The 12,676-nt window shown below is 33.9% G+C and overlaps 1 long non-coding RNA gene across 1 annotated transcript; it reads left to right on the top strand.

Annotated features, from left to right (window-relative positions):
* The first annotated feature begins 508 nt into the window (after nt 1-508).
* LOC144440957 (uncharacterized) lies at nt 509-2,033 on the top strand. Its single transcript, XR_013481219.1, has 3 exons — nt 509-560; nt 1,378-1,425; nt 1,956-2,033. It is a non-coding gene; the product is annotated as an uncharacterized LOC144440957 (long non-coding RNA).
* Nucleotides 2,034-12,676: the final 10,643 nt, after the last annotated feature.

Raw genomic sequence — 12,676 nt, forward strand, 5'->3', positions numbered from 1 at the left:
CCCCCCCCCCACCTCCACAATTTTCAAAACAGCATTAAACCCCCTACTGCCAATATCAAAAACAGGGTGGCCCCCACCCCCCGCGCCCGAAGAAACTGACTGGTCCCTTACGCTGTTTGTTTCTTTGATTTTTAACAGCTCACATTATTATAGTGATATTTCTAAGACAGTCACCCTTGCAAGGTCAATAAATGCATAGAATTTACAACTGGTCTCACATACTTATTTCATAGTATACAGATGACCAACCATTCGTATATTGCAGTGAGTTACAAGGCAGAATGGATCATCTAAGGTCAACGACCTTTATCGTTTTATTTGCAGTACAAAGTTCGCAAACTTGACGGCAGTTATTAATATTTAAAAGGTCTTCTTACAAATTACCATGAAATCAAGTTTCAAAATTCCATGTTCAAATAAAGCTTGTTCAAGTGCAAATAGTTTGGGAACCCGTATTGGACGAATAATGTGTCACAAATAAGATACATATTCATATACATGTATTTCCAGGAAGTATATAAACTTAAACTGGGCCGGGAATATATCAGCCGACATGTCCGGTAAGCTATTAATTCACATATGTCTGGGATATATATCAAGTACTTCGGCATACCTAGGCCTTAAAACGGCAATGTTACTTATGCACGCATGTATGTATGTATGTATGTATGTATGTATGTATGTATGTATGTATGTATGTATGTATGTGTGTGTGTGTGTGTGTGTATGTATGTATGTATGTATGTATGTATGTGTGTGTGTGTGTATGTATGTATGTATGTATGTATGTATGTATGTATGTATGTATGTATGTGTGTGTGTATGTTTGTATTTATTTATTTATTTATGTATGTATGTATGTATGTATGTATGTATGTATGTATGTATGTATGTATGTATGTATGTATGTATGTATGCATGTATGTATCTATTTATCTATCTATCTATCTGGTAATGTTGAATATACTAGACTACAAAAAAATATCATATAACTCACATTGCAAGGTTAACCCCCCAAAACCACCTCTGGCAACTGGACTAATAGTGCAATATTCCTTTTCTAATGGAAAGTAGATATCAACTAAACTGCTCGATGTTATCATATATGTTCAATTCCAAAATAAATGTCCCATCGTGTGTGTTGTTCTTGTAAGTTGTATACTGGTATGTCATCTTTGGAAAGCATTGTACAAATGTATATAATATGTTGACAAACATTGCCATCAACAAGAAATAAAGTAACATGTTTATTAATCTTTGTACAACTTATTGACACCTAAAAACAAGTCATAAGATGCTTATATACTAAACAGGCATAAACGTTAGTACACATGGACGTCATGTAATATTATGAAACACAACTCTGATTTCTCACAGACACAGACCTAGCAGCAGGCCTTGAACGATTAACATTAGTTTCTTCAGGTAAGTGTTTATGTTTGCTATCTATTTTTATAATACAGAAAAACGTGATATTTTTTTCCATCATTTCTTTGAAGTGTCTGTCATCAATTAAAAATATTGTATTTCATGTAGTATTCCATAGCAAGCAATTCCTATTTACGTCACGCCATGGTTATGAATACAAATGTATAAAGATTCTTGACATTCGAAAGTAGTTTAAAAAAAAGAAAACAGTTATAAAACATGTGGAATTCTGTAAGCAACTTTCTTCTTGTACTTCCCTGGTCTAGTAATTACTGTTGTCATCTATCTACCTCTAGGGGTAATTTATTTGTCACTAAATTTCTGGAAGTAAGAAAAGTTAAGTCATGAACTTGAATCACTATACTATTCAATCTTGGTCATTGACTAAAATTTATCATTCACAGAGACTTTGTGAATTAAAATAGTCGATTTGGACGCATCATGGTAGACTATTGTGTTTTATTCAGTAGTAGAGTTAGCTCTATACGTTTCATGATAATAATAACAGTCAAATTCTACTCACCTAGACGTTGGTGAACTGTTGTCGGATGAGGCTAAAGAGGAGTTCACAACGCTTGCTGATTTCACTACAGACGAACTCAAGACTTTAGTTGATAAGTTAAAGATAGCAAAGGAAGAACAGAAACAACTTGGCAAGGTGAATTTTGTGTATGAATAGATAAATCAAAGGAATTAGCCTGAGGACAATTTCTTCGATAATATCTTTCTTTGTTTCCTTATAATTATGTATAGACAACACTTTGATGTGGGACACAGTAAAATAAACGTTTCTTGGTATTGGCAATTTTGGTGCCCAAGATCTTCAGCTATCTTATGTGTCATTTCTGTTCTCATTCAGTTCTTATATGTATACAAGATTTAATAGACAGAAATGACTAGTGGGAAAATGATATGATTAACTTTTGAAGTGTTAAGTATATGCCTCTTCGCCGACGTTTTTGAAATATGGTCAGAATTATTGAAATGGTTAAACTTAAGAAAAAAATTAAAATGTGCTTCATAGCTTACTTTTCATAAAAGTACATGGGGATTGCAACATTAATCTACCCCTGTCTTTATCTTACCAGAATCAATACAGTGTATGGAACTTTATCAATTTTTGGTGTTCATCATCATATAGTAAAAAGCCGAGAAGTCTAGTTCGAATTATAGAGAAGACCCTGAAACTACAAAATATAGGAGACTCTCTGAGAAAATATCTACCACCAGGCAAAGCAGGTAATAATCTTTGTCACTTGAACTCTGGGTTGTTTTAGCTGTTTTATCATCGTAACGTTTCTGAAATTCTTAAAGGCATAACAAATCCGAAGTATTTCTTCAATATACAATAATTTATATCGCAGGGCATTCTTGGTCATACAAGTGTCCTCGTTCAAGGCCTTTGACATACTGCTATGTTTGATACACTAGTATAAGAAATCTTACCGAGTTAAAGGGATGGCTAAAACTTCACTGTACTTGTACATGCAGTTAATTGTAGACAAAAGTAAATAAGTCACATTCATACCGTAGTATAATTCTACCTGTTTCGTTCAAATTCCTATTTTATGTACAGCTTGTTTAACTTTGTATTGTATTTGTATATTCCAGGACCGAGAGAAGAAGATAATACAAAACTTACGAATATATCATTTCCAACCAGACATAAATTAATACGAGCGTTATCTATAGAAAGGCCAAGTAAGTGAGGCTCAATAATTACTCAAAATCATGATTTAGTGGAACCAAAATCTCCACCAAAAATACCTGAACAATAGGAACAATGAATAGCATTCCCTATTTCGACGAACACATAGTTAACTGATTATTTGACATCTTCAATTATATTGTATACTTAAAATAAGGTGTTTTCGGGGTCAAGTGAATTGTCACTAAATTTCCATGTGCACTACCACCCACTTTGTAGACTTATTGTTTTAGCAAATAACATCAAAATGATTTGGTTTGGCACAAAGAGTATAACCTTAACGGTTAAAGACAGCTAAATACTTACACCATTCATGGTTGCGTGGCAAATACATTTACTTATCTTGTTTTAACAATGCTATACACATGAAACTGGACTTTCTCCTCTCAGTTTTAAGCCATATCTCACTATAATCACTTTCTTACGTTCTACGTTATTGTCATGTCATCAGTTGGTTTATGACATTAATTTGTCTCTATTATGATAGTTGATATGCATGAATTTTAATGCCAGAGAAGGGGGTTATCACTTTCGTTCTATTGATATGAGAAGGGTAATGACTAAGATTCGTGTTTTTCATAAGAACAGGTTGAACTCAATGATATGCAACGATAATATTGCTAATAAAAATAACACCATTCACTTTTTCAATCCAATCATGCACATCGATGTCCAGTATCAATCAATGCATTACTTATGCTTGCTTTGATTACTAAGGTGTTGTTATTTTTATTTCAGATCTTAGTGATTACAGGGGAGTTGCTGATAAGCTAGGTTTTGAAAACCTCGACATCCAGCATTTTCAGAGAGCAAAGGACCCAATGGAGGAAGTATTCAAATGCTGGGAAACACGTGAAGATGCAACAATTGGAAAGCTGTATGATATACTTGTTGAATTAGGAATGACTGAGTATGCATCCTGGTTGTAAAGTTGTATAACGAAACAAACTGTGGACAAAAACATACTTTCATTACTCTTAATTTGTACAAGCTTATGATTTGAATATACAAAGGGTAGAGATGGCGGATAACCATGCATTATTCGCTGTCAGTGTTCTACAACTTCACATAGTCTATTTAATTATTTATTTATTCAAGTGTCATAAATCTGCATTAACACTATTTCAAACTGAAATAAATCCATCAGAGATGATTCACAGGAGTATTGTTATGCTATTTTGATATTTTCACCATTTTGTTCCTCATCAACAGACTGTTAGAAATAGTATTTTACAGGTGGGTTAAGGAGTTTGAAATAAGTTTTTTAAAAGTCATTTACTCTTAGACTATGTTTTTTTAGACAACAACAACAAACATTCCACTTTGATTTCATTGCAAATGGCCAATCATGACAAGATAATGCAAACTATTATGAATCTTAGACTAGTAGAAATCTATTTTCCTGTGGATATTTGTATTATAAGAATCGATAAACTGCCAATTGAGTACATTTTTACCAGGCATTGAAAAACAACGATTTGTCTTTCCATAATGTAACTTTATCAGAAGACCAATGACATCAGAGCTTCATTATTGTAGCAAGTGTAGAAGATTTAAATATGCAATTAGGATAGCCATAGTGTGTGCGTGTAAATATCCAAATGTTACTGTATATCATCTTTAGATTAATTTGACGTTTCAGCATTGTCATTCTAAAATGGTTTTGCTATATGTAATCTACCAAAGTATATCCTTCGAATCTTCACTGTGATAAACAAAAAAGAAGTATGAAGTTTGCATGAAAACTTTCAGCCAACAATCTGTGTATTTCGGTCTCCCGACAAAATCCGTTATTAAGCTTATTACGAATTTCTGAAATGTATGTGTAGCTGTTTGTGCATCGCTGCTGAAGGAACTTAGTGCAAGATGTCGGAAAAATATTTTACATTTGCTGTCACAAAATTTCGCAACTAGTACCTATTGTGTCTTTAGTATGAAATATGACAATCAAAGAACATTACATAACACTGTGCCACAACAGTAAATGCACAGGAGATTTCGTCTCAGCTTGCAAATGCTATTCAACAATGTATCAAGATCAGTACGTGAGATCTAGACTGATTACAAGATTTCATGTTCAGGTAGACACAATAAGATATAAAGATAATATATACACAAACATCCCTTGCACACTGTCACCTCTGTATTTCGTGTTACCATTAGCAAAATACAGAGCAGACACTGTGCAAGAGGTGTTTGTGTGTTCACCTTATTGTGTATATCTTAAAATGATACATTATGATCAGTCTCATTGATCTTGATATATCCTTTAATGGCATTTGCAAGCTAAGACGTCTCCTGTAAATATCAATTTGAAAACACCATTATGATAGTATTTCTAGTAACATATGAACTAGAAATAGTACCATAATTGTGTACAAAATTGGACTTTTTGGTGTTATAGTATGATTTAAAAAAAGAAATGATAATGGCATTGCTATACACCAGTCGTGTCTTCTTTCATAATGTACACATATTTAATATACAGTAAAATGACAACTTTTCGTAATATTCTTTGTCACTTTTGATAATAGTCTTTGTACACGAATCGTGAACATGTGATAACATAAGGGTAATATACCCTTTCCAATGTACAACCGGTCTTCTAATCTTTTAGCCCATGTGTACATGTACGCCCAATTCACCACATTCTAAGATTTCAAATATACATTACATCTTTGGTATGTGTTTTATGAGATATGAAATAAAAGATCATTTTAAGTAATAAAAACCCAGTGGCTATTAATATGGAGCAGACAGGAAGTGCATTTTTCTGTTCTACGACGTTAATACAGTCGACTCTTTCTGTTGGTTGAAGTTTTAAGATGAATCTGTGGTGGTTGTACGACACCCTGCAAGTGCAGTTCGTTAGCAGTTCGTAGGTGAAGCAGTAGACGTATGCAATGAAATGAAAATACATAAATTGAATAATGTGATGACTGGATATGTACAGCGAGCAACGATTGACAATTGAACATATTGACACTGTAGAAACACTGATGGGTGCATATGTCAGACGGTCAATCAAGTTCTTTGAACTACATAATTATGTATATGACTTTGAAAATTATTGTTAATACTGAAGGAGAATTACGCTGTGGACAGAGTTTACGGCCCTTGGGGGTGGGAAGCTGGGTAGAAATTATTTTCTTCATTTTTTTAACAGACTACCCTTCGCTGTCTTAAAACTTTCTTAACCCCCCCCCCCCCCCACCTAAGGCTACACAGAGACTCTGTGTTGTGTAATTATTCAAGTTTACTCTTCAGTGATAGTATGTGTCTTTAATACTCCATCATCTTACATTACAAAAAAGCGCAACCCTTCAAATGTTCTGACACCCCCCTTCAACACCCAATTTTTTCAACCCCCTCTCCCACAATTTTTGCCCTGCCCCTCCCCCGCCATACATTCTGACTACAACCTCACGTCAATATGGTATACCAAAGTTGCTACCATATACATGAGAACTAGCTCCAACTGCGAAGCAAGGTCAACTGAGAAATTTCGCTAAATATCAGGATCACTGAATTATCATAAATTTAGAAATTACCCAAAAGTTTTAATTCTTTTTCAAGTTTTGGTCTTGTTTGCGGTTGGAAATTTACTAGGACTAATTACTTTCTTCCTTTATATGTTATACTTCGATTCCTTTCCACAACTGTTATTTTCATAGTGATATACGAACGGAGAGGGTACTTTAGTTAGAGTGATATACATATAATATGACTTGGACCTTTGATTGGGATTTGCATGTGTATTGAAGGTATGCGGTAGCACAACAAAAGTCAGCAGTGTCACTTAAGGTCAGATAGTCTTTATCAATGCATTTGCAGTACAAAGTTCACGGTAAATATTTCCGTGCACTTTGACTTAGTGGGCTTGATGAAAACAAACCAATCAGTGTGACACATCATTGAGAGGGTAGTAAATAGTTTCTCAATACTAAACTCCACACTGCGCTGTGATGGAATCGATGACATCTTTACGAATCGTGTAATGGAAATAGTATTTGTATATTGATTTCAAGGAATCCCACCTTTCAACCGGTGACAGATTGACAGAGAAGCTGGCGAGACAAGAAGTTATATGTACTGCACTGAACCGGTACCCTCGAAAAAATAGTAACATAGTAGGGTATGTATGAAATAACAATAGTGTCTCAGTTGTTCACCTGGGCTATCAAACTATGTGTAGAATATATCATAAAACCAGTATACTAGCTATCGTCTTTAAATTGCATAAGTTCCGTGTATATACAAAAATTGGGTTGTTTTCATAAATTATTCAGGGTAAGTTCAAATAAACTCATGGATACTTTGGCTATGTACAGCAATTACACGAGAAGGTCAAAAAGTTTACCTTCGTGACTGTTTACGATTCTGTTAACACTTTGCATAGCAGCAGTTATACGTACATACTTAGTAGAAAAGGGTCATGACCTCACCTTTGCTCGGACAACAACTCAAACAAAACAATTGTTACAACTAGTTCACTAACGTAAATGTAGGGTTACTCAGGTTTGCCTATGAAGATACATCACCGGTTTACATTGCACATCATTGTAAACCTTGACTTGTACACAAGTATCTGTCACTATAGAGTGAAGTAGACCATAAACAAATAACAGGTTGACCGTATAGCACTAAATCATTACTAGTGACATGTGGGATACAAAGGTAAGAGGTCAAACCATATGACGATTCTAATACACACATGATCAGATTTAAAAGCAAGGTCTAGGTTTAATTGGTACATATTTACTGAAATCTTCGATTTGTTTTGCAGAACGTGTTGCATGCATGTTTGTCTCTTAAAAAGACAAAATCTGAGTTGCTAAGAAGTATAATCACTTTATACATTTGTTGTCATGTCCATTCCTATCAATTGAAAGCTTTTTATAAAAGTGATATAAAAAGACGTTAAATAATGTGTATATATTGGTCATTTATTGTGTATATATTGCCATCGCCCCAAAATAGAATTTGAAAATTTCTTACATACAACAAATTATGTCATGTTCAAGCAATATTTACCGCCTCAATGTTATAATGTTTATTGTGATATATATTTGCGTTCAAATATGGGGTCATTCTTTCGCCAGAAATACAAAAAAAAATCTTCAATGGTACAATGACAGTAGTAATAACTTTAAGAAGGATTTGGTATTTCTTATCCTTTAGAAATGGATGGGGCCATTAATACAGTTACTGATGAGTTGAAAACTGATGACTGCGTTAGATTAGTACGAAAACTTGGTGTTAGTGATCCTACCATAGACGCAATTCAACATGATCACAGAGGTGCCCACGAACAGAAATATCAAATGCTTCAAAAATGGAAACAACAAAATGGAAGAGCTGCAACTCTAAAGAAACTCTGTAAAGCGTTAATTGCTATAGGAAACAAGGAGCTCGCTGATACACTTAGGGGCGATGTAGCAAGTCTGGGTCAGAAATTTCAAGATTTGGCTATGGATTCCGATGGTAATTAAGAACTTTTTTCAAAATAACTGCTTACAAGGCGATTGCATAGAAACTGAGTACATCTGTATATTTTACAGCAGTCAAAGCAGCCACAAGCGGTGGATGTGAAGCATTACAGTGTAGTCTATGTAAGGGGATAGTTTAAAAAGAAATATCAAAGCATTAGATACTTCAAAATTTACACTAAACGTTGTCTCAAAAAAGAGCAATTGTGTCAAGATAAAAAAAAACCAGAACACTACCGCAAGTCCATCTTTAACCAAAACCTTGACTTTTTGGCGATTGCAATATCAAGAAAGCTAACAAATATACTATCGCCAGCGTAGAAATAATCAGCATGAATTCATGAAATACATTATTTTTAATCGTTCAAAGACCATTGACATTTCACTTTTAATACTAACATGTAAAACCTGTTTGGTGTGTACAAGTATCGATTTACGATATATTAGTGCATGAATGTTCACATTAACTTCATTCTTTGAACATGTCCAATCTACTTTTCTTTACAAAGGACCTAAAATGGATAGGGAAAAACATATCAATAAGATCACATTTGAAACCAACTGTGAATTGTGCAACCTCCTAAACGTAGAAAATACACATGGTAAGTTCTTAAACTGTCCATTGGTTGACTTATGATACCAAAACAGTGTCAATGGTCAGGAAATAGAAGGCAGTTCTGTTTAGAAATATTGACTTCACTAACAGCCCTTGCATTAGTAATAATTATATTCATTTCATTCTTAACTCAATTATGCACAAATGTGTCGTCTTGACAATTAACATCATCTGATGTATTTTTGGTGGGTTTTTTGTTTTCTTCACTGTTACAAGTAAAAATACTACAAAATAATAGTGTTACCCAAAGTTTTTGAAATGTCGCATTTTTATCAGCAAATTATCGAAAGAGTGTAAGAGAATAAAACCCCAAAATAAATCAGGTGTTATTTATGCTACTTTACGGTTTGCATCGAGCCATCAATATATATCCTATATCCGTCTCACCCAGATTAGTGAATCATGTTATCTTTTCTTTTTTTAAATATTATCCCAGTGCAGACATATATACCTGTCGACATATTCATAGTACTTTAAATTACTCCTCTCATCCTCTCAAGTGTATGTATGCCTTTATTTGCATTACTATCGTGCGGATTACAATTATAAAGAGAGTTTCTTGAAATATGGAATTTGTTTTTCCAGTCCACGTGAATGTTGTTGCATAGTTCACTGTCTTGCTGAAATAAATCTTTTTTTTTTGTTGTTCCAAGGTAAAGATTGGCGAACGGTTGCTAGTTGCTTAGGATATGATATGGGAGATATAAAAACTTTCACAGCTCGTTCTAGATCTCATCAGGACCCTATGAGTGAAGTGCTCAAAGCTTGGAGTGTACATAAGGATGCAACAGTTGGCAAACTCTACGACGTACTGATGTCAAAGGGACTGACAAATGCAGCTGATCTCCTATAAATTCTAATCTGCCAAAGAATACAGTTTTAAATCTTCGTTTTGTTGCTTTGATATTAGTATCGAACCAAATCCAGACTACTTTGTTTTATAACGTTTCGTCTATTATTTTATGTGTGTCGCTTGTTGTTTGGATCTACTGATCTATTGATGCAATACAAAAGATATAGAATCAGCCAGTGTACTGATCAAACCGTCCTTAACAAGTATTTCCAGGCAAGATATGTCAATATTGAATTAAACCTTCAGGGACATTCTAGTGTTCTTTTAAAAGCTTACTGTAACAGTTTTGTCTAAGGTCCCCCAAAAACTGTTTGGTTCCAGTTACCCGACCCCATCGAGTTTTTCACTGCCGACTCTAAACTTTTGTTTAACGCATTCGAGACAAAAAAATAAAATCTCAAAAATTTGAAGTCTTACGAGAAATAGTGAATGTTCAAACCGACATCAACTTAAAAAAGACAATATAAAACTTTTCTTCCAATCTGAAATGGCTGTATATCTGATAGGAAGAAATAAATAACACAGAGACCATTTGATAAACAATTAAAAACCTGAACTAGACACTCACGAACAAAATATACTAAGATAAATAAAAATCTACCTACCCCCACCTATTCAAAATTGTGTGCAATTGGAGCCAAATATTTTTTTTATTAGGCCTAAGTACCGTCATGGAAGTACCACCTCTGGTAGTCTATATAACATTTATTTGTTTTTGACCACGTGTTGTGCTATATGTGTAAAAATAACAAACGTAATGTTCGATAAGATAATAAGATACGACTTATTGCAATATCAGGTATCACTGTTCCCATTGTTTCATCAATGTTAACAGGAAAATTCTTTATGAGTGGTGTTGATTGTAATATGAAAAGAGACAGAGTGAAACTCGTCTCGTTCAGCGTGATAACATTACTCTAGCAAATATTACACTTTTTGTCAAAAAAGCTTAGCATTTGACATTTTATGCAGCTATTTACTCTAAATAGAAGACATCAAAAGTTGCGTCAACCGGGGGGATAGACAGAACAGACAGTGTACACGACTGATGTTTTTCAGTGACCATGGGGCACTTTTTCGTATCTTCTATAAGTAAGTTCTATATATGAACAGAAACTAATCAGCCCTTTAATTTGTATCATCTCAAAATTACGTCATTTTGTTCCTAAATCAGTATTACCACATGTTATACTGCGTAGAAATCTGGGGTCATACAAGTCATATGAATCAACTTTGAAACCAATTTTTATATTGCAGAAAAAGGTAATGCGACGTCGACTAATAGATTTTTTCAGTTAGATGTAAACACTCAGGTCCAATATTTGGAAAGTGTAAGATTTTCGTAAGATTTTGAACATTTACGATGACGATTTACAGTGTAAATTTAAAACATTAACAATAATTTATGACCTTAAAGGTGGCAATTACACACGATATGATATTTACTATTTCAAACAAATACTGCACTATTTTCAAAAGGAAATCATTACATTACTGTGTTCGCATAAGTTTATTAATTTTCCAACTGTTAAACATTTGTTGTATGTTTTTCAATACATTCTTGCCGAGTTTAATATTATTCGCTTAAAACTGTATTGAGGTAATGTTTACAATTAATGTTTATTTAATCAAGTGGTGGGGTAAGACGTCTCATTAGCTCTGTTAGAGCTACTTGTCATGTCCAACACTATTGTAACTTAAGTGTCTGTAAGTGTAAGTTTTTTTATGTTTCATACATTCGTGAAAATAAAGCAATACAAATACAATCCCTGTCTGTTTCAGAGTACATTGTTGCATAGAACGTCAAATGCTAAGCTTTTATGACAAGGATTGCGTTTGTCTCAAACACCCAAATGCTTAACTTGTTGACAGAGTGTAAGAAATGCTAGAGGAAATTAAATGTAGTGATGCAAAAATAACAATAAAAAGGTTACAAAATTGATGATACCTATGCCGATACAATATCCTTCCAATTAAATAAGTAGATGAATTAAGTAAAATATAGTTTCGTGTCTGATATTAAAGTCACAAATTGGGCCGGCTGCAAACTCTTCCTTGTTTTTGTCTTCCAACAATCAATTTTCTGTGTGAGCATAGTTTTAATAGTTGGCAGCCATACGTAACCTTTATTGGGCTATATCGTCTTCACGTCAGTGATCTTGATTGATGTGTTGAATAGAGAACTATAGGCCATTTTATAGACAATATGCCTATACGTTCACGTGACACACTATTGCATGTGTATCAAGAAGGCTAATTCAATTCGTCAAACGTATCAGGGTATTCTATCCTTGAATCAATTATCGACCAGTTTTGGTTTTAACAGGTTAACGTACAAACGTATTCAAATACACACATGGCCGGGTTATTGAATAGGTTAGCCTGCACTGAGGTAACCAAGGTATCAGCGCTGGCGTTGAGGTAGCGACATCATCAGCATACCTGAGGTCATGCAACATATATTGGCACTTTTGTAGTACAAACTTCGACATGTTTGGTAATGTAAAATTGAAAGAAATATAACTCTAATTCATTATTAAAGATAAATCGGTAGTGACAATAAAAAACTTGTATCCTTTTAT

This window comes from Glandiceps talaboti, chromosome 10 (assembly GCF_964340395.1).
Source record: "Glandiceps talaboti chromosome 10, keGlaTala1.1, whole genome shotgun sequence".
Taxonomy (NCBI): Eukaryota; Metazoa; Hemichordata; class Enteropneusta; family Spengelidae; genus Glandiceps; species Glandiceps talaboti.